Source organism: Eriocheir sinensis, chromosome 10 (genome assembly GCF_024679095.1).
Source record: "Eriocheir sinensis breed Jianghai 21 chromosome 10, ASM2467909v1, whole genome shotgun sequence".
Classification (NCBI taxonomy): domain Eukaryota; kingdom Metazoa; phylum Arthropoda; class Malacostraca; order Decapoda; family Varunidae; genus Eriocheir; species Eriocheir sinensis.
In genome coordinates, this window is record NC_066518.1 from 15,999,206 (window position 1) to 16,023,254 (window position 24,049).

General features: G+C 42.2%; 1 long non-coding RNA gene across 2 annotated transcripts in view; it reads left to right on the plus strand.

Annotated features, from left to right (window-relative positions):
- Nucleotides 1-24,049, plus strand: part of LOC126996646 (uncharacterized) — a 30,306-nt gene that overhangs the window by 5,565 nt on the left and 692 nt on the right. For both annotated transcript variants that reach the window (XR_007751321.1, XR_007751322.1), the window contains exons 2-4: nt 6,001-6,174; nt 22,820-22,944; nt 23,284-24,049. The exon at nt 23,284-24,049 is cut by the window's right edge and continues 692 nt beyond it. This is a non-coding gene — a long non-coding RNA (uncharacterized LOC126996646). The remainder of the gene's footprint in view (nt 1-6,000; nt 6,175-22,819; nt 22,945-23,283) is intronic.

Here is a 24,049-nt window from a genome sequence, read left to right on the forward strand (position 1 = left end):
ACACACGAGAAATTAATCACAACAAGGAGAGGGTATTCCTCAGCTGCCTGGGATTAAACCTGCGACTAGCGTGATGGGAGAGCCACTCCTTACCGAGTCGGCCAAAGAGGTACCCCATTCGCTGAATGGGTTATAGGAGGCTCACTCATCGGGCCGTCGCCGCACTACACGGCTTTCCCCCCTAAGTAGATTAATTTCTGTGTGTTGAGACCTTTAAACAGTGACCCATTTTGGTGCACCATTTCACAATGTCCCCGTAGAGACATACCTCCAACGCTTCCCGTTTTCTATCAACCTCGGAGAGCATGGGCCATCCTACCTGTTACCCCTTCGGGGAAACTCAACAGAACTGCAGGATAGGATGCTCACCGCTATGCCACCAGTTTAATGAAGAGATTTTCTATTCTCTTTTTTTCTATTCTTTTTTTTTCTATTCTCTTTTTTCTATTACTCTCTCGGTCCCACACGTCCTCTGCGTGTATCGAAACACTCGAGAAATTAATCACAACAAGGAGAGGGTATTCCCCGGCTGCCTGGGATTGAACCCGCGACCAGCGTGACGGGAGAGCCACTCCTTACCGAGTCGGCCAAAGAGGTACCCCATTCGCTGAATGGGTTATGGGAGGCTCACTCATCAGGCCGTTGCCGCACTACACAAGTACTTAAAAGTAAAGATAAAGGCCTAATCCCCTATCTCTAATGATGTTGGGAGACCCGTGGGAAATCAGGTTTATTGGGTGGGGGAGCATATTTAAACTACTCCAACTGAACTTTACATAACGTAATCTCTAACGGGGGGGCTTCGCCCCCGTCGACCCCCCTCCTAACCAGGAGTGGCACAACCCCCCTTGGACCTCCTACACATGTATGATGCGCTCAGGGGCGTAGCCAGGGGGCACAGAGTGCGTGCCCCCTTCAGGAACTCCTTTTTTGTGGGTTTGTTGGAAGTTCTCGCGAATGACATGCCGTGCATGGCTGTGACTGCCCAAATAGTGTAGATGAGTGATTCTTAACCTGGGGGTTGTTTGGGGTTTCTCGAGGGGTCGCGGAGGGTTTGGGAGAAAATAATTTATTTCATGTATGTGAAGCGGCCAGCTGCTGAAAACATCAACAACAATCAGTCAGTCAGTCAGATCATAGCTTCGGGGGTTGGGGGCGGGGGGTCTGTATGTGCTTTGCTCCTGGCTGTGACTCCCAAGGTGCAGCAGTTGCACCAAGGTTTTGAGTCATGAAAGTATGAGGCCAAGCAAACTGAAGGTTCATTTTGAGTCTTACCATAGCCAACTGGTGGACAAAAGCTTGGACTACTTCAAGCGAAAAGAAGCTGCTCTGAAGGCCAGTCACAGTGATTCCACTGGTCAGTTCGCTCATCAGAACAAAGCAGCGCGCTGGAGGCTTCATACAGAATTGCTTTAAAAAAGCGCGCAGACCAAGAAGCCTCATACCATTGGTGAAAATCTGATTAAGCCTTGCATTCTGGAAACAACGAAGGTGATTCATGTAGAACAGCAGGCACACAAGTTGAGGGCAATTTCCCTTTTGAATGATACAGTCAAAAGTAGGATCTCGGACATGAGTGAGGATATTCTCCTGCAATTGGTGAGTGCTGTGAAGAGTAGTCCTGTTTATTCCTTGCAACTGGATGAGTCGACAAATGTTGCCTCATGTTCCCAACTTATTGTTTATATTCGCTACCTTGACAAGGGAGGTATGAAGGATGAGTACTTGTACTCTGAGCCAGTGCCCACAACAACTCGTGGAGAAGATATTTTCAAAATCCTAGAAGCCTTTCTCCTTATTAAACATGGGCTGAGTTGGGAAGCACTTGTCGGTCCGTGTACAGATGGGGCTCCTTCCATGATTCATGAAGAATGTCGCTCTGCATGTCTCCTTCACTCATTGCATGATTCATCTTTATGCTTTGGCGATGAAGACTATCCCACCTGTACTTCAAGAAGTGCTCACAGACATTGTGAAGATTGTGAACCATATCCGAGGGAGCGCAACAACTTCAAGGATTTTCAAAGTGCTTTGTGAAGAAATGGGCTCTGACGTCTCTGTTCTCCTGTTTCACATGGAGGTACACTGGCTCTCACGTGGCAAAGTTCTGAATCGCATGCTGCAACTTCGAGAGGAAATAATGATGCTGTTGCAAGAAGGTCATACCTCGAAAGAAAATCTTCACGAAATTATGCAAGATGACTGTTTCGTAACAAAGGTTGCCTACTTGGCTGATTTCTTCACTGAAGTGAATTCCCTGAATATTTCACTCCAAGGAAACCTTGCAATGCTGCACACAGTTCGTGACAAAGTGGCAGTATTCAAGTGTATGATTCAACTTTACGTGAAAATAGTTCAGGACAGTGACACAACTTTCTTCCCTCATATGACAACTATCCTAGATTCTATGGCAGAAGCTGAATGCAGTTTCCGTGTGGAGATCTCAGCTCATCTTCTGCCAGTGAATGACGCCATCAAAAGTTGCTTTCTAGGACTGGATGACCGCTGTACTGATGCGTGGATCTCCAGACCCTTCTCAGTGAAGGACAGTGCCATCTGTGATACTGATGTTGCTGCAAAGGTAGAATTTCTTCAAATTTGTGAGGACACTCAGTTGAAAGTCGATTTTTCTGAACAAGAGCTTCCGACATTTTGGGCGACACTGAATGACGACTATCCTCTTCTTTCGGTGCGTGCACTGACCATACTGGACCTCGACCTATCACTGCAAGGCTGGATTCTCATCAATGATGGCACTGAAAACGAAGGCACGCAGTAGACTTGTGACTGACTGCGACATGAGGCGTTGCCTGTTGAGCACTGCTCCTCGCTTTGATGTACTTATGGCTGCAAAACAATGACGTCAATCCTCCAACTGATTGAATAAGTAGGTTTTATTTTATGTGCATTAGTTCCATGGATTTTGAAATAGCACTTGTAGGGGATCTGTGGCATTTTTCAAGGTCTTTTATTTGTAATATTTTCTATAAATCAGGATCTTCATATAGTTTTGATTTACCTTACCTTTACACAAAGGTCACCATTACAAAATTTATTATAGGGGTCACAGCAATACCCTGGAGAGTCTCAGGGGGTCATACGATGAAAAAGGTAAAGAACCACTGGTGTAAATCCTTATCAGTATTGAGACAGACTGGTAAAGATTGTGCCCCCCCCTAACTGAAATCCTGGCTACGCCCCTGGATGCGCTGGTAAAACTAGAGAAGTGCAACAGTATGTGAGACCTTGGAAAGGTTATTATTCTCGTGGGGGCAATATTGGAGGCACGTAGTGAATCTCCACATTTACCTTTTTCCTAACTTGGGGAAATTTCCCCGTGTTGCTAGCAACCTGCCATGAGAGGAAACAAATATTTGAAAACACAACCCCAATCAAGGCTATCATTCCAGATATTTTTAAAAATAAATGTTTAATTAACAATTACATATGGTACAATACTGACGGTTAACCTGTCCACTTCTGCTAAGTTGATGCTAGATCATTGTTACTGAGTGCTTTGTGGTGCAAAATAAACTGATTTGTGACAGCTGTCATCCAACCCTGACACTCCTGCTGTCAAATGACCCAGGAGTGACCTACCGATTGCTACGTATCATTATGGCCTCCATTTTTTTTTTTTTTTTTTTTTTTTTTTTGTGATGCTTGTCACAGCTTGATGCGGCCATGAGGCACCAATGAAGTGCATCCCATGTGACACACCCGTGTCACTGTTCGAATATGGTGGATTAAAAAAATAGGTTTAGGAAACTTTCCTCAAAGTTTCTGGACTAGGGTTTGTTCCTGATTTTAGGGAAATTTTGGAGGCCCCTATTTCAGTCAGTTTGCCTTCTCACACCCAAAACCCAGATTCCCCATAGGTTCCCAGGCTCTCAATACAGGTAACTCTCGATTTACGCGAGTGTTGCGTTCTTGAAGAGGTCGCGTAATTAAAAAACAATGTAAATCAAACAAGAGGTAGGTTTCAGACGAAAAATAAATACCGAAATTTTCGGCGTATAGCGCGCATTTTTTCACATAAAAAATGCCTGAAAGTTTAGCCCTGCGCGTTATACGCTGAATGTACAAATTTTTTGTGATTTTTTTCTTCTTTGGGATGTTTTTAAGGGTCTGTTTTTCGTCCTATCCAATAACAACGACAAACTTACCTTTATTATTGTTTATAATCCTTCATAGTCCGTAGCTGTCCTATAATATGTTACCATAGAATACAGGGCGATCTAATAACTACTATACAAAGATTAAATCAGTGGAAGAGCGTCCATGCCTTGCTGTTATCCCGTTTTTCCGTCGGGCGCCATTTGTATGATCTTGATACTGATGTCACAGGTGGCTTAAGATTGTATGACTAAGGAGCAGTACAAGCTACATAAAAAATCATATTGGAAAAAAATGTCCATGTGTTCATTATTAATTATTAATATTAGTGAGAAGTTTTGTACGAGGAGCTATTTCACGCAATCCCAACCCGGCCGCCATTTGCATTGTTTACAAACCACACAGCCACACCCACACAACAAACAGCTGCATGCCGCGTGTCACCAGAACCGAGATATCCACTCGGGCACTCATTCTCAGCCTCTCTCGTGTGAGGAAGAAATGAGGGACACCATGAGGGGCTGGCTAGTATTGGTACCGGTACCGAGCAGTCTGGTACCAGTACTGTACCGTATTGCTGGTACCGTTAGTACCGGTACTGGTACCAGTACCTGCCCACCCCTATTGTTGAGCAGCGTGGCAGCGTGGGTACTGTATTGTTGTTCAAGTAGCGCGCGGGAAGAACTGACCTCAGCTGTGTGGCCGTGTGAGTCCAGTTGTGTGAGACATCTGGTGGCCACTCCATAAAATATCGCGTATAAGTGAAAAAAACGCCTAAATTAAACATTTATTTGGATTTTGGACCCCGCGTTATTTAAAAAACGCGTAAACCAAACTCGCGTAAATCGAGAGTTACCTGTATAACGCTTTCTAGGCTGTTGAGTGTTAAGTGTACAGTGCATCCCATGTGACACGCCCGTGTCCCTGTTCGAATATAGGGAGCTTCGTGGTGCAGTGGTTAGCACACTCGGCTCACAACTGAGAGAGCCCAGGTTCGATTCCCGGGCGGAGTGGAAAAATTTGGGTGGCTTTTCCGATACCCTACGCCCCTGTCCACCCAGCAGTGAATGGGTACCAGGTATTAATCGGGGGTTGTGTCCTGTCTCCTGGGATCTGTTCCCTTCTCCTATAATTCCTTCCCCTTCTGTCTATCTCTGGTATTTTTTATGACCACAGATGTTGCGCCGACTAAACGAAACTTTTCAACTTTTCCCTGTTCGAATATGGTGGTATTGAAGGGACTCGGTGTTGGGTTATTTGATGACGCAATGTGGCGCAAGGTGCCTCCTGAAGGATACAAATAAAGAGGCTAAATAGTCAGTTAACACTTACCAAGAAGTGAAGTAGAATGATATTTTGAGGAGACTAAAGAAGAGTTAAGTGTCAATGTATCCATCCATCATGACGCCCCGAGGAAGACCACCAGAAAGCTTCCTACGTGGCAGGCTGGCAGCACGATACACCCCGCGTAGTAATACTTCATGAGTATAGTCGTTTAAAATTATAAAATACAAATACTTGTGCCATGATTATAGAGAAAAAAATAACGTAGAACTCGTAAAGACCGTTTTTTGTCCGAAATCGTAATGATCCATGCGCGTTCTGTATATTACTAACTTACGAATTAGTTTATATGGTGTACTGCAAGGCAGCTATGAGGCTCAGTCTATCTATAGAGGCCCTCGTGAAACAATAACAATAGACTTAGAAAATCGAAGCCACCCAACGCAGCACATTCTCGGAGCTATTACAGCCATGTCAGACTTATCCCCCAAAAGATTTTCAGATATATGGCAAGGCCACAGTGTGTCCTACAATATGCAAATTTCGTTATTGCACGTGACACGGACAAATTAGTAAGAATAACCACTTTTTCTTTTTCAGGGGCTTGTGGTGTGACTATGGAGACTCAGTGAAGCCAGCCAGTGCAATGTGCCACGGGAGTGCCATAGTGCGAGTGGGATGTGCCAGGGCAGACAGAGGCTTGAAGAGGGCTGGTGGACACCTCCCCCTCCCTCTCTGACTCTTCAAGGGATGCCTTGGACTCATCAGTGAAAAGTATGTAGACGTTTGAATAATTTTAGCAATCTAACTACTGCTTCTAATACACCAGAAAAATAGCATGTGGAGTGAATAGGATACTTAATTTCCTTCACATTTGTTAAGAGAGGTGGCTACGGGGTATTTTTCGACGAATATATTTTAAATTTGACAAATGCGTTTTTTTCGCTCAGTGTGTCCAGGATATCTTAAACTGCCATGTGGTCGTTTGTTTTCATAGAATTAAATCCCCTCCCCCCTGGAAGTCATTTTTAAATGTCCCGCGCGGTTGCGTCATAGCATGACTCGCGCACGAACACATGCGGTATCATTCAATGCTTGTATACGTAGCTCTTCACTCCAAAGTTTGGATCAAGTGCCAGAAAATCGAGTTTTACGGCCGCTTGAGGGTTATGTTCCTGGTCCAACATTCAGCACTGGAACACAACTTTGGTATACCGATGGAAACATCATACTACGTATCCTCGGGTTTGAAGCAGGATTGCAAGAATCCCTTCAGTGGCTAGACTGGGAAAGATCAAGGCATGCAGCACCCAAGACAAAGAAAAGAGAAGAAGGATGAGACATACCAGCCTGGAGGATTCTAGATAAAATCTGGCTACAATGAGGAAGGTGGCGCCTTCTGACATCCTCACCTGCGAGTGAGTAATACTTTCTTAGAAAGGGGGACCAGATTCCTTATTATTCTGAGGTAAGTCAACAATTAAAAAAGGTATATACAATCATCTGTGAAAATTTCAGGCCAATCAAATAAATACAAATGGTAGGACTGGGATGAAATGGAAAAAAATCTTTAGGAGCCAATTCTCAAAAAGTAGTTTTTTACACTTAAAAAATTTCACAAAATTGGTAAAAAGTCTGACCGACTTTTGTTAGGTATCATTTGAAACTACAGCTAAAGGACAATTTTTGCCTGCTATAAAATTTCAAAAAATGTCCAAAGAAAACAGGACACAGAGTGGAGAAAATTATGTGACAAATTTTTTTTTTTTTTTTTTCGAAGACAAAACAAAAAATCTAAAATTTTCTAGCTGGGAAATGTAGATAGGTAAACAAAGTTTCTATGGTATTTTTTTTCAAGGTGATTAACTGAAAAATAAAGTCTGTGAAAGAAGAAAAATAAAAATACGCTTTGTTTGAGTCTCTCCTAAACTTCACCCGAATTTAATGAAATTCACAGAATATTATACCTTTACACCTACAAACAACATACTAAAACTTCAAAGCTATTGGACGAACCGTATACGCAGGAGGACCCCCTGTAGCCGCCCTCCTTAAGGTTTTAGTTACCGATTCATACCTTTTTACTGCGTCACTGACTTAAATATGTGGGGATGCCTTGAAAATTTCTAAGTCCAGTGTTGTTGTGTCATGAGGGCTTCCTTAGCAGACTGAGCCTCATAGCTGCCTTACACCACACACCAGAAAACTAGCTCCTAAGTCAGTAATATCCAGAATGCGCATGAATCATTACGATTTCGGACATAAAACGGTCTTTAAGAGTTCTATGTTATTTTCTTCTTTATATTAAAGCAAATAATGGCACAAGTATCTGTATTTTATAATTTTAAAGGACTACATTCCTGAAATATTATTATGCGGCGGTGTATCAGGGGTGACACCTATAGACGGGTTCAGAAGCTCAGTTTTTCTCAAGCCGCCATGATGGGATGGATGGACAGACACTTTAGACTTCTTTAGTGTCCTCAAAATATAATTCTACTTCACCTCTCAGTAAGTGTTAACTGAGTATTTAACCTCTTTATTGGTATGCATGTAGTTTGACAAAAGGACCAATTACTTTCCATTTCTATACCAGATATATACCATATTCGAACAATGACACGGGTGTGTGTCGTGCGCTTGGTGAGTCGCGGTCACATCAAGCTGTGACAAGCACGTGTCAGAAACCCACCGGATACTGTTCAACGCGCGCTACTCAGAGTTTGAGTAAAATAGAGGCCAGGGTGATAGGTAGCAATCGGTAGGTCACTCCCGGGTCAGTTGACAGTAGGAGCGTCTGTGCTGGATCACAGCTGTCACAAATTGATTTTATCTTGTACCCCAAAGTACTTGGTAACAATGATCTAGCATCAACTTACCAGAAGTGGACGGGTTAACCGTCAGTATTGTACCATATGTAATTATGAAACTTGACATTTCCCTAGAGTTGCTCTACTTCTAGGGTCTTTTTCCCTTTGTTATAATGTAGGGTGTTCCAGGGGGGGGCATAGCCCCTCTTGGTTAGGAGGGGGGTCGAGGGGGGCAAAGCCTCACATTAGAGGGTAGGTTATGTAAAATTCGGTTGGGGTAGTTTAAATATATTCGACATGACATTTCCCTAGAGTTGCTCTACTTCTAGGGTCCTTTTCCCTAGGAGGTTATAATGTGGGGGTGGTCCAGGGGGGGCACAGGCCCCCTTGGTAAGGAGGAGGCGAAGCCCCCCTGTTAGAGGTTAGGTTACGTAAAGTTCGGATGGGGTAGTTTAAATATATTCGACATGAAGTGTGGGCTGTTGAAAATTACGCAGCGCGGGACGGATTTGGGCGGTGGTGGTGGGGAGGTGGGGGGGGGGGTGACACGCCCGACACTCGTCAACAGACCGGCTGTAGTGGCTGTTAGGTTAAGTTATAATAGATTACAAAAGTATACGTTAGGGACTTTCCTTACCTTAGAGACCAGGGACTTTTCCTTATTTTAGGGATTATTTTTAGAGAAATTTTGGAAGCCCATGTTTCAGTGATATTGTGTTCCTCCTCCAGTGCCTTCTACACAAGGTTAAATCAAGTAGTTGGCCCAAACTGCCTGAAGCTAGCAGTTCAAATAGAACCAAGGTTCTGCTCCGCTGGCAATAGGTTCGGGACACCAAAGCCCGTTGAGTTTAACCTCGGAGGCAGGTGTTGATTAATTATCTGAATAAAATCTCGAAAAAGCATAAACTCGTAGACAATTAAATACTGCTGGGGGTGGCCAACTACTTGAATCACCCCAAATATTTTGAGGATGGAGTCCATCTAAAGAGGGAAGGCCTGCTGAGATACCGAATGGCAATCATGGGAGGAATAAAGTACGCTCTCAGCCACCACAAGTAATTTGGATTCGGTGTGACGGCTTGGGTCTCATTCAGTTGAATGTGCTGGGTTGTTGCATTGAATCCTAAGGACTGCTCTAGCTGAGAGCATGCTTTGTTATATTCCCCTGAACATAACCGGGTTTTATATAATTTTAGTTCCTGTGCAGTGTATAATTTGAGGAATTTTAGTAGGTGATTTTAAAGTTAAAATTTATTGGTAAACATAGTTTAATAAATCTTTTATCATATCAGGATCTGGTAAGGAAAAACTGAATGAGGAGGTTGACCCCCAAAAGTTGATCAGTTCATTACACAGAAAAAGGGGCGTTCACAAATGCAAGGTCACAATTAACATCAAGAAGTTAAATGAATTGAATGAAGCTACTCAGTTGACACCTTCTTTCTGTACAAACCAGTTAAAGGAAATGGAAGCTGAAATAGCCCAAGTCAAGAATTATGATGAAGAAATTAATAATCGAATCCTCGATTCTAATGGAACAATATGATTTAAGTATTATTGATGAAGATTACTTTGATAAAGAACTAGATTCCCAAGTAGAATATTCTTTGCAAACCAGCATGGACTTGGATCAGTATTACTTAATTCCACAAAGAGACTTTGCTAGTAATATTTCATCTAATAAATTCCTGGATGTAATGACAAACTTGAACTGAAGTGAAGAAAACCTCTCCCTCTTCAATGTGGAACCTTTTCAGGAAAAGAAAAGGATAAGTTTGCTTTTAACCCGGTAGCAGCAACGGGCCAAATTTGTGGCTTTACCGTGTAACAGTGACGGGCCAAATTTGTGCCATGATATTGTCATGCCCTGGGATTTTATTTTTCTGTTTTTCTATTTTCCTACACGTCCTCTGCGTGTATCGAAACACACAAGAAATTAATCAAGACAAAGTGAGGGTATTTGCCGGCTGCCTGGGATTGAACCCGTGACCAGCGTGACGGGAGAGCCACTCCTTTACCGAGTCGGCCAAAGAGGCACCCCACTGGCTAAGTGGGTTATGGGAGGCTCGTTCATCAGGCATAGTCGCCGCACTACAATATAACCCCCCCAAAATAGATGATGCATAAACTGATCACAAATGCTTTGATATATATTATGAAATGGTTAGTGTGAGTGATGATTTTTTTCATTTTTCTCGCTTAAAGGGACCATTAAGAAACATGATCTCCGCTGCTACCAGGTTAAAACTTTTCTAATCCAATTTAATAATGTTATTGGTTCCAGAAAAAGAAAAAAAATTAATGGACTCTGCTAAACAATCCTACCTGTATGGGTATATAAAGGATTATGCTCATTCAGTAGTCAAACACTTGACTATCTCTGATGCTAACTACCATTTGGCCATTCAAATGCTTAGCAAGAGTTTCTTGATGTGAAATACATCATAGATGAAACTTACAAAAACATTTTTAAAGGCAGCACCTTCTGGGGAATTTGACTCTGATTATGTATCGGTTAAAGTATATATGAATGAAATGAGGTCTTACCTACATGAGTTAAAGGCTCATGATGTTGACCTTCTTGAAGAAGGAACAGCTGGACATTCCTTAATCAGTCATGTAGTTTTAACAAGCTACCAGTGGCTTTAAAAAGAGAGTTAGTACATAGGTTGTCTGATAATTATCGCACCATAACTGACATCTTTTCTAACTATAATGAAGCACTAAAGACCTTAATTAATACTGCACCGGTTAAGAAGAGGACCTTTGACAAACCTATCAATAAGCCTCCAAGTAAATATACATCATCAGTAAGTACATCTAGTAAAAATAAAGATGATAAAGAAAGTAAGAGCACAATGCAAAATTTTAAATCCTTCAATAAGGCTAAAATATCAACTTGTAAGTTGTGTGATACAACAGAACATTTTCTGGGTAAATTCTCTAAGTTCAACAGCTATGAAGATAAAGTAGAAAGACTCAGAGACTTGTCCTTATGTATAATGTGCACCGGTTCAGGACATAATGAATCTGTTTGTTACGGCAAACAAAATAAGTTGAAGTTTGCATGTCAGCTGTGCAAAAGGAGAGAACACAACTCCTTTGCATCCTTCGCTAAATAATTCAGACCCCAAACCAAAGACCAGTATAAGTTTGTGTCTTGCTCAGAGGAGCCTTGATTCATCTAAATTACTTCCTACTATGACATTGAATTTAAAAGAAAGTGGTAAGATATGTAGGAAATTAAGATGTTTAATAGACACAGGAAGCCAAAGGTCTTACATTTCTGAAACAGCTGCTAGAGATCTATGTCAGGATGTCAATGGATTACATGCCTTGGAATGTGAAGTAGGCACTTACCTAGGCCAAGAGACAAATGAATTCAAGCAAATGTCCACAGTGATAAAACTAGATAAAGGGTTAGTTTTTGTCCCTTTGTTAGTAGATATAAATTTAAATATAACCTTTGAAGTCCCAGGAATGAATGAAGTCATTCATAATTTCAAACTTAACAACATTGGCCTTTTGGATGAGACCTTTGAAAAAGGAAACCATGAAACAATAACAGTGGATGTGCTGTTGGGAATTGATATTTTCCAGTACATGTCTTCAGTAACTTGGAAGGAAGTACTAGGTGGTTCCTGTCTAGTCTTAAATAACAAAGTTGCCCCTATGGGAACAGTATTTAACTTTTTGAATAACAACCAGAGTAAATCTTTAATAAAATCCTTGAAAAAGAGCAATGAAGAGATACTAAGCCCTCAAACTAAGACAATGATCAACCTAGTAATTGATCCTCAAAAATCATACTTTAACACGTTAGAGCATACAGTCAAACCTCGATTTATGAGTTTAATTTGTTCCGGATTTTTGCCCGCACACAAAAACATTCGTAAACCAAAACGAATTTCCCCATTGAAATTAATGTAAGTCCCATTAATGCATCCAATATCTCAAAACAATATATATAAAAATCATTTTACATGTTATATTATACAGAATTAAAGTAATTTTACTAACAAATAGCAATGATGAATCATATAAAACATAAATCTATATGTTATGGTTGTTACGGAGACTCTCACACCTTAACTACGCATTTAGGCGTATGTAGGCCTCGCACTGGGGTTTAGGAGCCGCAGTTTCCCTATTCTTGAGGCACCGGAACTACGTTCAAACACCAACGTGAAGCTTACCCGACGTATCGTCTGAGATTAAGGGTGAACGGGAGTCGGTGATGTCCAGGATGGCATAAAGCTGCCGAGGCTCGCAACCCCATTCCTGTTTCGAGCACAGTATCTGCTGTTCCTGCTTTCTTCTTTGCAGCACCATCCTTTTTAACCATCTTTCTGGGGGATATTGTTCAAGCACAAAGAATGCATACTGTAGTGCTGAAAACACAAAGGTCGCACATCAAAGCACAAATGCAATCATACACGTGTGCATGCATGCTATTTCTGCGAGTTTACAACGCGGACTGAGACTAGAGCCATCATCTGTTCTGGTGTGTCAGATTTTCAAGAATTCCTCCCAATTCTTGGCAAGAATCAGGGGTCCCGTGCAAGCCGTGGCGGGGCTGGGTATGGCCACTGTCTTGCTGGCCGCACCTCCATAGGCCTATGGTTATGACCATTTCCTGAGCTTCCTATGGATAACCCTGCCAGGTGAGGGTGGACATAGAGTTCATTATGTTACTGTTGTGTTACTGTTGAACCGCAGACCATTTTAAAGCATCACTGTAGGACAGCGGTTCTCAAACTGTTGGTCGCGACCCAAAGCTGGGTCGCAAAGTTGGGTCGCGAGATAAATTTTGATGGGTCGCAGGGACATAGAAAAAATCTTATGCTTTCAATGTACGGTATTTCATTTACTTAACTGAAATAGCAGTTGTAATTTTTACAATGGCAAGCACCTGTCTCACACCCTCACCAGTGATGCCACTCGTGTATTTCCACATAGATTTGTGTTTTTCTGCCTCAGCCTAGGTGTCTACTTTTTTTTGTTTGACAAACAACCATTAATCAATGTTTTCTTTTTTTTTTTGGATCAAATGTTATAAATATATACAGTATTAGATTTTTTTTTTTTTATTAATTTCTTGGCACTCCAGTCAGAAATTACTTGTGTAATGCTTGCTCATCCTCTCCCCACATCCTCCCTTCCCCTTGCCCCCTACTAGTGGTGGACAGGAGTTTTTTTTTTAAAGGAAGGAAGCTACTCTGAAAAGACAAAGGTTCGATGCTCCTGAAAATGCAGCAGTAGTAGCTTTGAAGCAAGCCACGTTGGCATAATACAAGGTTGTATGGAGAATTTCAAAGAAGAAAGCATCCCACACTGTTGGAGAAGATCTCGTCAAACCTGCAGCCATTGACATGGTAAAAACTATGTGGAGAAGACTTGGAAAGAAAACTGGAAATTATCGGATCACTGTCAAATGACATGGTACACTGGAGGATCATGGACCTTCACTTGATATCAAACAGCAAGTGATAGATCACATCAAGGCCAAAGGAAGACTTAGCTTGCAGCTAGATGACTCAACAGACATAAGTGTTAATGCCCAACCGTTGGTTTATGTTAGGTATGAAGGGCCAGCAGATATAGAAAGGTTTCTCTTTTGTCATGCATTGCCAACAACCGCTACAGGAGATGTTTTCAAATGGTTAACCATTTCTTGAAAGAGGAAGAACTTTCGTGGACAGAATGCTTCAGCATTTGTTCTGATGGCGCACCAGTGATGCTTGGAGTGCGAAAAGGCTTCACAGCACGTGTGAAGCAAGTTAATCCCATGGTGAATGTTTTTCATTGCCTACTACATACATCGTGAAAATCTGGTTGGTCGACACCTGTCACCTGGAGTGAACAAAGTAATGAACGAAGCAGTTCAAATTAACTACATTGAAGCTAGTGCATTGAATACTTGGTTGTTTGAGCAATTATGTGCAGATTTCGATTCTGAACACAAGCATCTGCTCTTCCACTCAAACATCAGGTGGTTCTTAAGAGAAAGCACACTGCCTCACAACTGAGAGAGCCTGGGTTTGATTCTCGGGCGGAGTGGAAAAATTTAGGCTGACTTTTTCTAATACCCTCACGCCCTGTCCACCCAGCAGTGAATGGGTACCAGTATTAACCTGCCCAGCCTGCTGACGGATCTGAGCGTATGGTATTTGTGTAACTCAGCCCGCTGATGGCTCTCAGCCATCGGAAGTTCTCAATTTTTCTCCATACATAATTGTCTTAGGCTTGCAACATTCACACACATTATGAGTCGAGATACGGGCAAGTTTACACTATTTGGCAACTTACCTACCAGTCCTCACTTGTCACTCACAGTAGGAAATAATTGTGCACCGCCGTTCAGCCTTTGTGCTGGGTGCGTAAATATGACTGACTGCCCACGCTACCATGCCAAGGGAAGATATACTAGCCTACTATGTCAGCTTATCTATACCTTTTTAATCACGCAATGGGAGTTAGATACAAAATAAAAATAGCGCAGGTGGATGATACGGCAAGAAGGCCATCGCCACCTGCACTCAGACAACCAACACGCCGCAGAGCCTTGCCCAAAGTTTCACATAATGTTGAATTTATGTTGCTAAAACAACTGATGCTCTATTCAGGAACATCCTAACACAACACTCATGTATTATACGCCTAAACCACTGCCTGATGTGTGATGCTGGGACACCCGCAGCCACATCTCCCTCCCGCCACCAGCTGGATGACTACAGAGCATAACCCCCTATTGAGTACTAAATGGCTATTGTGAGTGATTTTATGTACTTTGGGTGTTATAATTTTGGTTTCCAGATTTCGAGAAAAAAAATATTCGAAAAATTTGGCCGGGTCTGGGTGTTACCGCATCATACAACTTTGGCGGGGCTCAACGGGTTAATCGGGGGTTGTGTCCCATCTCCTGGGATCTGTTCCCTTCTCCTATAATTCCTTCCCCTTCTGTCTCTCTCCGGCATATGACCACAGATGTTGCGCCGACTAAACAAAACTTTCCAACTTTTTCTCAAGAGGAAAAGTACTACGATGACTAGTTGATCTTCGGGATGGGTTGGAAATTTTCCTGACTGAAAAGAAATGTGGTTTAGTGAACAAACTGTTGAAAAAGATATGGCTCCTACAAGTGGGGTATCTCACTGACATTTTTGGTGCACTCAACGGTCTAAATATCAGTATGCAAGGCCGTAACCAGACGATTGTTGGAGTTGCAGAAAATATGTCTTCTTTCCAATACAAACTAAAACTGTGGCTAGGCAACATAGGAAATTTGTAGCTCCAGCTGTGGCAGAATTTCTAGAAACATGGGAGGAGGCAACATCTCACGACAATGCCAAAAGTTTTATTGTACCACACTTGACTGAACTGATGGCAGAGTTTGTCAGGCGAATCCCAGAAGAGCACATTCGAACCCAATCATGGGTGAGAAATCCTTTCAATGTGAATGTCAAAGATCTGCCAGATGTTCCAGGACTACCAGAGCAACTTATTGAGGTTCAAAATGAAAAGTTGTTGATTGAAGGACCTTTTCAAGGAAGTATCTTTCTGAGTTTTGGATTTAGGTAAAGAAAGAGAAGCCTATTGTAGGAGGTGAGGCGGTAAAAGTGTTGCTCCCATTTGTTACAACCTACCATGTTTTTTCGACTCTGACTCATATTAAAATCAAGTCGAGAAACAAGCTTAACCCCGAGCACAACATGAGATGCAGCCTTAGCACACTGATCCCATGATTTGACACGTTGGTGAATGAGAATCAGCACCATGGATCCCATTAGTTTAGTTAAGATGAGAAAAAAGAAGAACTCGCTTAATTTCTTTTCAAAATAAAGTTTATATACCACTGTACATTTTCTTTTCTTTACTTTACTATGGGTCGCAAAGGGTTTAAATGTACCAAATAGGGTCGCTCATGAATAAGTTTCAGAACTGCTTCTGTAGGATAAGTAAGAACTTCCCGGTATGAAAGTATCATTGTCATTGTTAGAAACAAGAAAGTGAAACTATGCCATTTGTCAATATTTTGTAGAGAAAAGGACGTTTAAAGAACTCCGTCAGATGCAATGATGCCAAGTAGCTACTGAAATAGTACTTCAATGAACTGTAGATCTCGTAACTTTGTGACTAAATTAATGTGTTGTCCTTCATGAGTGACAAAATGAGAAATAGTGATGGTTCATCTGATCATATGGACAAAAAAAAGAGCTCTGGTGGATCACGGAGGAGGTGTGAAAAAACTGTCTCAAGAATGGGGGTCGCTTCAAGAAGGCAGATATCAGATGACGCCTTTAGGATTGCAAACTTGCCACACTTTCCTTAAATACCTAATTCATTTGAACAACCCTTAATTCCTAACAAAACATCAGATAAGTACTGCCTTTACTTCCCAAAATAATAAAGAAATACATGTACTTAATTTAAATAAATGTATTCTGATTACTATGGTCAATTATTGAGAAGTACGGATACTTGTGTAAGTTCCTAAGTAAATTAAAGGGTTATGATTCTAAAGGAAAGCCAATGAATTACTGGATAAAAATTGCTGCCAAGCAAAATGTTTTGTCATGGAAATTGCCTTTTTGAATGAGTGTCGGCAGTAATGCTAAAGTTCCTCCTTAGTAATGAATCTAAACTTATTCCTCGATGAGAAGGGGATACTGAGACCTAGAGGCAGGTAGCAAATTAATTTTACTTCAATTTTGATGTGCATAACTCTATAATGCTCCCTAAAGAGCATAGGTTTACATCATTATTAATAGACTACTGCCACTTGAAAGTACATCATTTGGGCATAGGCACTACTCTAAATTACCTAAGGGAACAAGGATATTGGATCCCTAAAGGTAGGCCAGCAGTTAAGTCTGAGTTGAGTAATCACAATAAATATGTACAAAAGTATAATGCATTAGCCTTTAAGTATCCTAAATTTACTAATATGCCTAAGCACCACATGGACCTGGTAAAGCCCTTTATGCACGTAGGTGTAGACTACACAGGGCACTTTTGGGTTAAAGAGGAAAACAGTGACAAGACAGTAAAAATGTTTATATTGGTATTTACTTGTCTCAACATAAGAGCAGTCCATTGAACTTCTCCCTGATATGTCCTCTAAGAACTTTGTTTTGGCTTTCCAAATATTTTGAAATAGGTACTCCATACCACAGTACAGGTAACTCTCGATTTACGCGAGTATTGTGTCCTTGAAGAGGTCGCGTAAATCAAAAACAATGTAAATCAAACAAGAGGGTAGGTTTGTACCTTTACTGCCCACTGTATCACTCTGACTCCTCTCCTGTCGGTTCCTCCTCTGATGCCCTTCCCTCGTGGGCAGCAGCGAGGTGTTGTTGTTGAGCAGCGTGGCAGGGGTACTGTATGTATTGTTGTTCAAGTGGCGACGGAAGAACTGAGCTCAGCTGTGTGGCCTGTGAAACCATGAATCCAGTTGCGTGAGACATCTGGTGGCCACTCCATAAAATATTGCATATAAGTGAAAAAACGTGTAAATTAAACATTTATTTGGATTTTGGACCCCACGTTATTTCGAGAGCTACCTGTACTTATATAGTGACAATGCCAAGTCATTATTGAAAGGTGGTACTTTACTAGAAAACTCTCTACGGTCCGAGGAGTTTCAATCCGAGCTAGAGAAATGTAATATTAAACATATTATAATTCCATTATACTCAGATTGGGTTGGTTCTGCCTGGGAAAGACTAATCAGAGTAATGAAAAGCAGCCCTTACAAGGCAATAAAATGATCCAAGTCGACATATTTTGAACTATTAACAATATTCAAGTTGCAATAAATTCAAGGCCTTTGATTTATAGATCTAGCTCTGATAGTTTAGAGTTCATTACACCTAATTCCTTCTTAAAATTACATAGCAATTCCTCGCTAATACTTAGAGAAGATGCTAGTGATGTCTGGACTGACGATCAAAGCCAACCTTCACTAGAAAAGACCTTAGAAATACAGGAAGAAATAATAGAAAATTTTAAGGTGTGGTATGAGAGCTATTTGCTAAGCCTCAGAGAGCACAGTAGAAATTTATATCAGAGTGGATGGGAAAATAGAATTAAAGTAGGAGACAGTATTAATTAAGGCCCTTAACAAACCTAGACCCTTTTGGATGATGGGCAAGGTTTTATAATTAATTGCTGGTTATGATGGCAAAATAAAGACTCAAACTTAAGCAAGGTAATGGGTCTATTCAATACCATTCTATTTGCAATCTTTACCTGTTAGAACTTTCAGTGACTCACCCTATAAGGGGCACAGAAAACAGGGGTGCAGAGGCCAACAGTAATAGTAAACAGGAATCTGATCAATCTGTAAGGCCTAAAAGGAAGGCTACAGAAAAATTCCAACGGATGCTTAGGGAAAATCTTGATGATTTATAAAGTTGCTCTCCTCATGAATACTTGAATGTTACTAACTCCAACTAAAGGGTAGGGGCTGGTCTGTCTGGAAGAGGCAGGCAGCGTCCTCAACCCCGAGCTGCTTCTGTCCTTTTTCTCCTCTTAAATAAGTCTTCTTTACTTTAAAATGCTACACTCTCTATATACTATATTCAGAGTGAGGATGTCTAGGTTAAGTTTACATGCTACACTTTTGACAAACTAAAGTCAGAGTGAGAACTTTATAAATGCTACACTCTTGACCTATTACCATCAGAGTGAGGATCTAAGATTAAAATGCTACACCTTCCTTTAAAATAAAAGGTGAGGATTAGCTAAATAAAATGCCTCACTTTCCTTAAACCCCCAGGGTGCCAGCGCCGTGTATTTACGGCAGCGGTTAGGCGCATGCTGTGTGCCAGCGCTGTTTATCTATATGCAATTTAGAAAATTCGTGGCCTTATTTTGACTGGAGAAGCTTTTTCATACTTTGTCAGGACACTTTTCACCCTTTGACCCCTCCTAGTCAGTGATCTTCACCCCCCCCCCACCAAGCCTCTAGGGAGCCTGAGGGTATGGGTCCCTTTCCTGACCTGATCGCCGTGCTGGGAGGATGTCTCGCCAAGCAAAGTATATTTTGTAACATCCAACTTTGCTCAGGTTTCTTGATGAAGCCCCAAGTGACTTCACGGATAGTGATTTGAATGACTTTGAGTCTGATAGTGACCTTGATAAAGATTATATATAGTGATTGTGGTAGCTCGAGTGGTGAAGAAAGTGAGGTGCCGACGCCTTGCCACTCACATTATGCCCAAGCAAGGAGGGTTTTTGAACCCTCTGCTGCCTCTCAGGCCAAAATGCCGAACTTTGATAGACGAGCTCCCTGGGACGAGTAAGTCTACAGGATGTAACATTCCAAATATTGGAAACTTCCGTCGCCTAGAAATCATGGAAATTTTAAGGAGTAATAAAATGTATCAATTATGTGTTGTCTAATCATTATGAACACTTTTCCACAAAAAACAAAGAATCCAAATTTGCTTGTCACCAGGGGAAGGTTTTTGCAGAAAATGTGTGGAACCCAGGGGGTTAAAATAAAAGGTGAGGATTAATTTAAATACAACTCGATAAAATGACTTGGGAGAAGGTACTTTACACTACAATAAAAGTGAGCCAGGTATCATTAGCAAAACTTAATTACAGTACCCTCTCGAGTTTCAAGGTTAGTCCTAAATTCTACCATCCCGACTTTACAGATTATCACTCCAAGGCTGCTTTGACATGTACGGGTCATGTCTACTTACCATCGGCGTCATGCACGCTACCTTTAAAGGAAGTATCACACTGGACGTTTTCCTCCAAACATTGTGGCTATGGCAAGAGAGAGAGAGAGAGAGAGAGAGAGAGAGAGAGAGAGAGAGAGAGAGAGAGAGAGAGAGAGAGAGAGAGAGAGGGGGGGGGGGGAGAATGGGAAGAGAAAACAGGTCATTTTGAAGCCTCAGTTGAAGGCGGCTGCCTTACGACAGTTCTGAAAACACGCTTATGATTCGGTGGGAGTCCAATGACGTCATCGCCGATGCCCACCCTATCAGCGGCTTCACTGCCTTAAGGCGATGTCACAGGCTGTTTTGTCCAGGTTGGGGCTACGGCACGCCTGCGCCCAACCGGGAGCGAGTTCACGGTTATCCGTAAGCTGGTGTCACGCAGGACTTTAAAACGACCCATTCTCTCTTCCTGTTTTCTTCCTTTTTCCAAGGTACGTATTTTGAGATAACAAGGGAGTAAAGGAGGAAAAAAAGTGAGCTTTGGGGGGCAGCATGATCCAATTATAATGGCACCACAATAAACAGTTGCCTGGGCCATGACAGGCTCAGGGCCGACCATCAGGCCCAGATGGATAGCCTACCGGCCCCATAGCCCACATGTAAAAAAATAAAATAAAATAAAATCAACAGGACGGAACAGATAAACGCTTTTTCAGTGTTTTCAATACCTCGAGTTTCGTGATCCTTGAGTTTAGCGCTAAACCTTCAGAACGTAGTGAGCGCGAAACTCGAGAGGGTACTGGAGTCCTAATCTAGATCTCAGATTTTGAACAATTCTTTAAATGATTCATATTCCTCAAATTGTTCATTGCAATTTTAAAATTGCAACCTTCTGTGGGGAGTGTGTTAGGAATTAAGGGTTGTCCAGGAGGTGAAGGTAATCCGGGAGCAAAGCGGAGCATCCGAAATTAGCAGTTGCTGTTCAAATTCTCCTCAAACCAGGAAAGAATGTTCTAGAATGTCCCGTAAGAGAAAACGGCTCTGGCCCACCACGCGCGTCTGTCATCTCTTAGACGCCAACGTGGCAAGACCTCAATGCTTGAACAGTCTGCTGCAGTACAAGCGTGTGAGCAACATGGCCGGCTGCTATACAATACACTACTACTACTACAGGCAGACACACTTCAGATCAACCTATTCTGAAAACCCTCCAACCATAAGTATTGCCAGTATCTCGTACCTTGGGGGCATTGGAAAGGGGTATTTGGGGTACATTTTGGGAGGAAGGATCTGGTTATGTCACAGGTGAGTCGGGTTGTGTGATTCTGGCCTTACCAGTGTGTGTTGCAAACAATAAATTTGCAACAGAATTGATAAATGTCAGTTTGGCTTTTGCCCTGGGAGATCAACAGCTGTAGCAAGATATACTATTAGATTACAAAATCGAGAATGAAAACAGTGGTGGGAACATCAGATGAGTTAGAAATTGGAGTGGGGGTTGACCAGGGATCTGCCCTTTGCCTGCTGTTGTTTATAACAGTAATGGAGGAGGCAACAAAGGAAGCAAGAGGAGAGGCACCATGGGAGCTGCTGTATGCAGATGACTTGGTAGTTAATGCAGAGACAGCAGAAGAAGTGAAAGAAAAGTTTAATAAATGGAAATAAGGAATGGAGGAGAGAGGTTTGAAAATTAATATGGCAAAAACAACGTATATGGTGTTTGGAAAAGAAGCAAGAGAAAAGGTTAAATTAGGAAAATATCCATGTGGATGGTGTGGGAAGGGAGTAGGTGTAAATTCAGTCTTGTGCCCATGTTGCAGGCAGTGGTGCCACCATAGATGCTCAGGCCTCAGAAATGTAAGAGGAGTGCAGAATCTTACATGCCCAGCTTATGTAAGGAGACAGCAAGGACAAGAAACTGAGAGGGATGAACTACAGGTAAATGGAGGAAAGCTGGATGGGGTAGAACATTTCTGTTATTTGGGAGATGTTCTGAACTGTGAGGCGGAGTGGAGAGGACAGTGAGAGCGAGAGTGGCGTCAGCGTGGCTAGCGTGGAGGAAGGTGGCTAGTTTGTTTGTGAATCGTAGCATTCCTCTAAAGAGCAGAGCAGGGGTGTACCAAGCGTGTATTAGATCAGTGATGTTGTATGGAGCAGAAACTAACTAGAAAATTGATGGACGTATTGAGAGCAAGTGATCGCAGAATGCTGAGGTATATGGCAAGGATCAGGTGGCAACTAAAAGACATGGAGTAGAGGACCTGGAAACAGTGCTCAGAAGGGAAAGACTGATGGCTTGGACATGTAAAGAGACCAGGGGAGGATGCAGTACTGGGAGTTTTGGAGAGACTGGAGGTGGAAGGAAGGAGATCAGCTGGTAGACCTTGGAAAATGTGGAGAAGGTGTACACAGGAAGACTTGGCATTGGTGGGATTGGATGAGCATCGGGCAGAAGACAGAGTAGAATGGAGGAGAGCCATAAAGCGTCTAACTGTTCAGGAAGAATGAAAACAGACGTTAAACAAAATGATGATGATGACTTGCATTGTTTTAGTGATTTCTAATGAGTTTAGTATCTGGTCATTTTGCCCACATGCCATTTTGCCACACCATGGAGTCATTTCACTCACACTGTGGAGTCATTTTGCCCACATTATGAAGTCATTTTGCACAAGGTTACCTGTGGTTCATTTACCTATCACTTGTTTACTGTGCGTTTCAATTTGGAAACTAACATCTAAATTAACATCTATCTACATAAGGCTAGTATCTGAAAAAAAGCTATGAAGGATCCAGCAGAAAAAGTATAGGGATTTGCAGGGTAGAATATTCGCTCTTTGGGCTTCTCTGTCTATCTTCTATTCTTCCTTCTCCTTCATCTCCTCCTCCTCCTCTTACCTTTTAACTGTCCCTAACTGTCCCTTTGTTTTTCAGGTTTTGAGGCGATGGACCAACTGTGCTTCACTCCACCTGGCTGCCCAATGTTACCACCTGCAGCCTCAACAGATGGTGCAGCAGAAGGGGCTTAGGATGGCGAGGAACAAGGCATATATTTAGTGGTATGTTGTATGTATATAGTCTGTGTGTGTGTGTGTGTGTGTGTTGCAATGTTCTTTTTCTTTCTCATCTTCCTTCTCCTCTTCCCCCTCCTCCTCCTATATGATTTTCAATGTTTTCTCCCTCCTCCTCCTCCTCCTCTTTTTCTTCCTCTTCCTCCTCCTCCTCCACTTCTTTCTCCTCCTCCTCCTCCTCCTCCTCTTTTACTTCCATTTTCTCTTTTTTCCCCTTTTATCTTCACATCTCTTCCTCCTCATCTTCCTATTCACCTCTTCATTTCTTCCTTCTATCCTCCTCCTCCTTTTCTTCCTCCTCCTAATCATTTCTATATGGGTTGACAGGTCCAGGAAGGCAGGGGAAGGCACCTCATAAGACCTCAAGAGAGATGATCAAGACTCCACCAGCAGCAGCATCAAGTCTGTCGAGCATTGTAGTTGAAACCTCAATGTCAGGGCACCCACGCCATCACAAGGGTCTGCCGCTGGTGGTGCTGTCGGACCCACCATGCAGCTGACCTTACCTTTACTCACAAGGGTCGGTATTGTTAAATGCTTCCTTCTTGCATGTCAGCTATTTCCAAAGGGCCGGAAAGTAGATCAGTCAGGTTGTCATGAGTGTTCAGGCTCAGGTAGGTTAGGTACAGCAGAAGGATTAAACTACCTCTAGAAATGCCCAAAACTCCCATGAAAGCCCTGTTAAATATATGTCTCTTGGGTTCAGGGTACAGAAGAAGGGTCACACCACCACCAGGGCCATCAAACTACCCCTTAAAATGCCCACAACTCCTATGAAAGCCCTGTTAAATGTGTGTTTCTTGGGTTCAGGCCACAGAAAAAGGGTCACACTACCACCAGGGCCATCAAACTACCCCTTAAAATGCACACAACTCTTATGAAAGCCTTGTTAAATACAGTAAACCCTCGATATAACAGACTAATTGGGGGGAATTTAGTCCCAGGCGCGATTGGTTCAAAAACTATTCTCGGTTCGTTCCCGTAGATTTCTGACCCCCTGACCCCTATACATTATTACCTTTCTCCATAGCTTCTCAGTTCCACCTCTCTTTCTTATCTTTAACAACTCCACCTCTTCTCTTCTCTTCTCTTC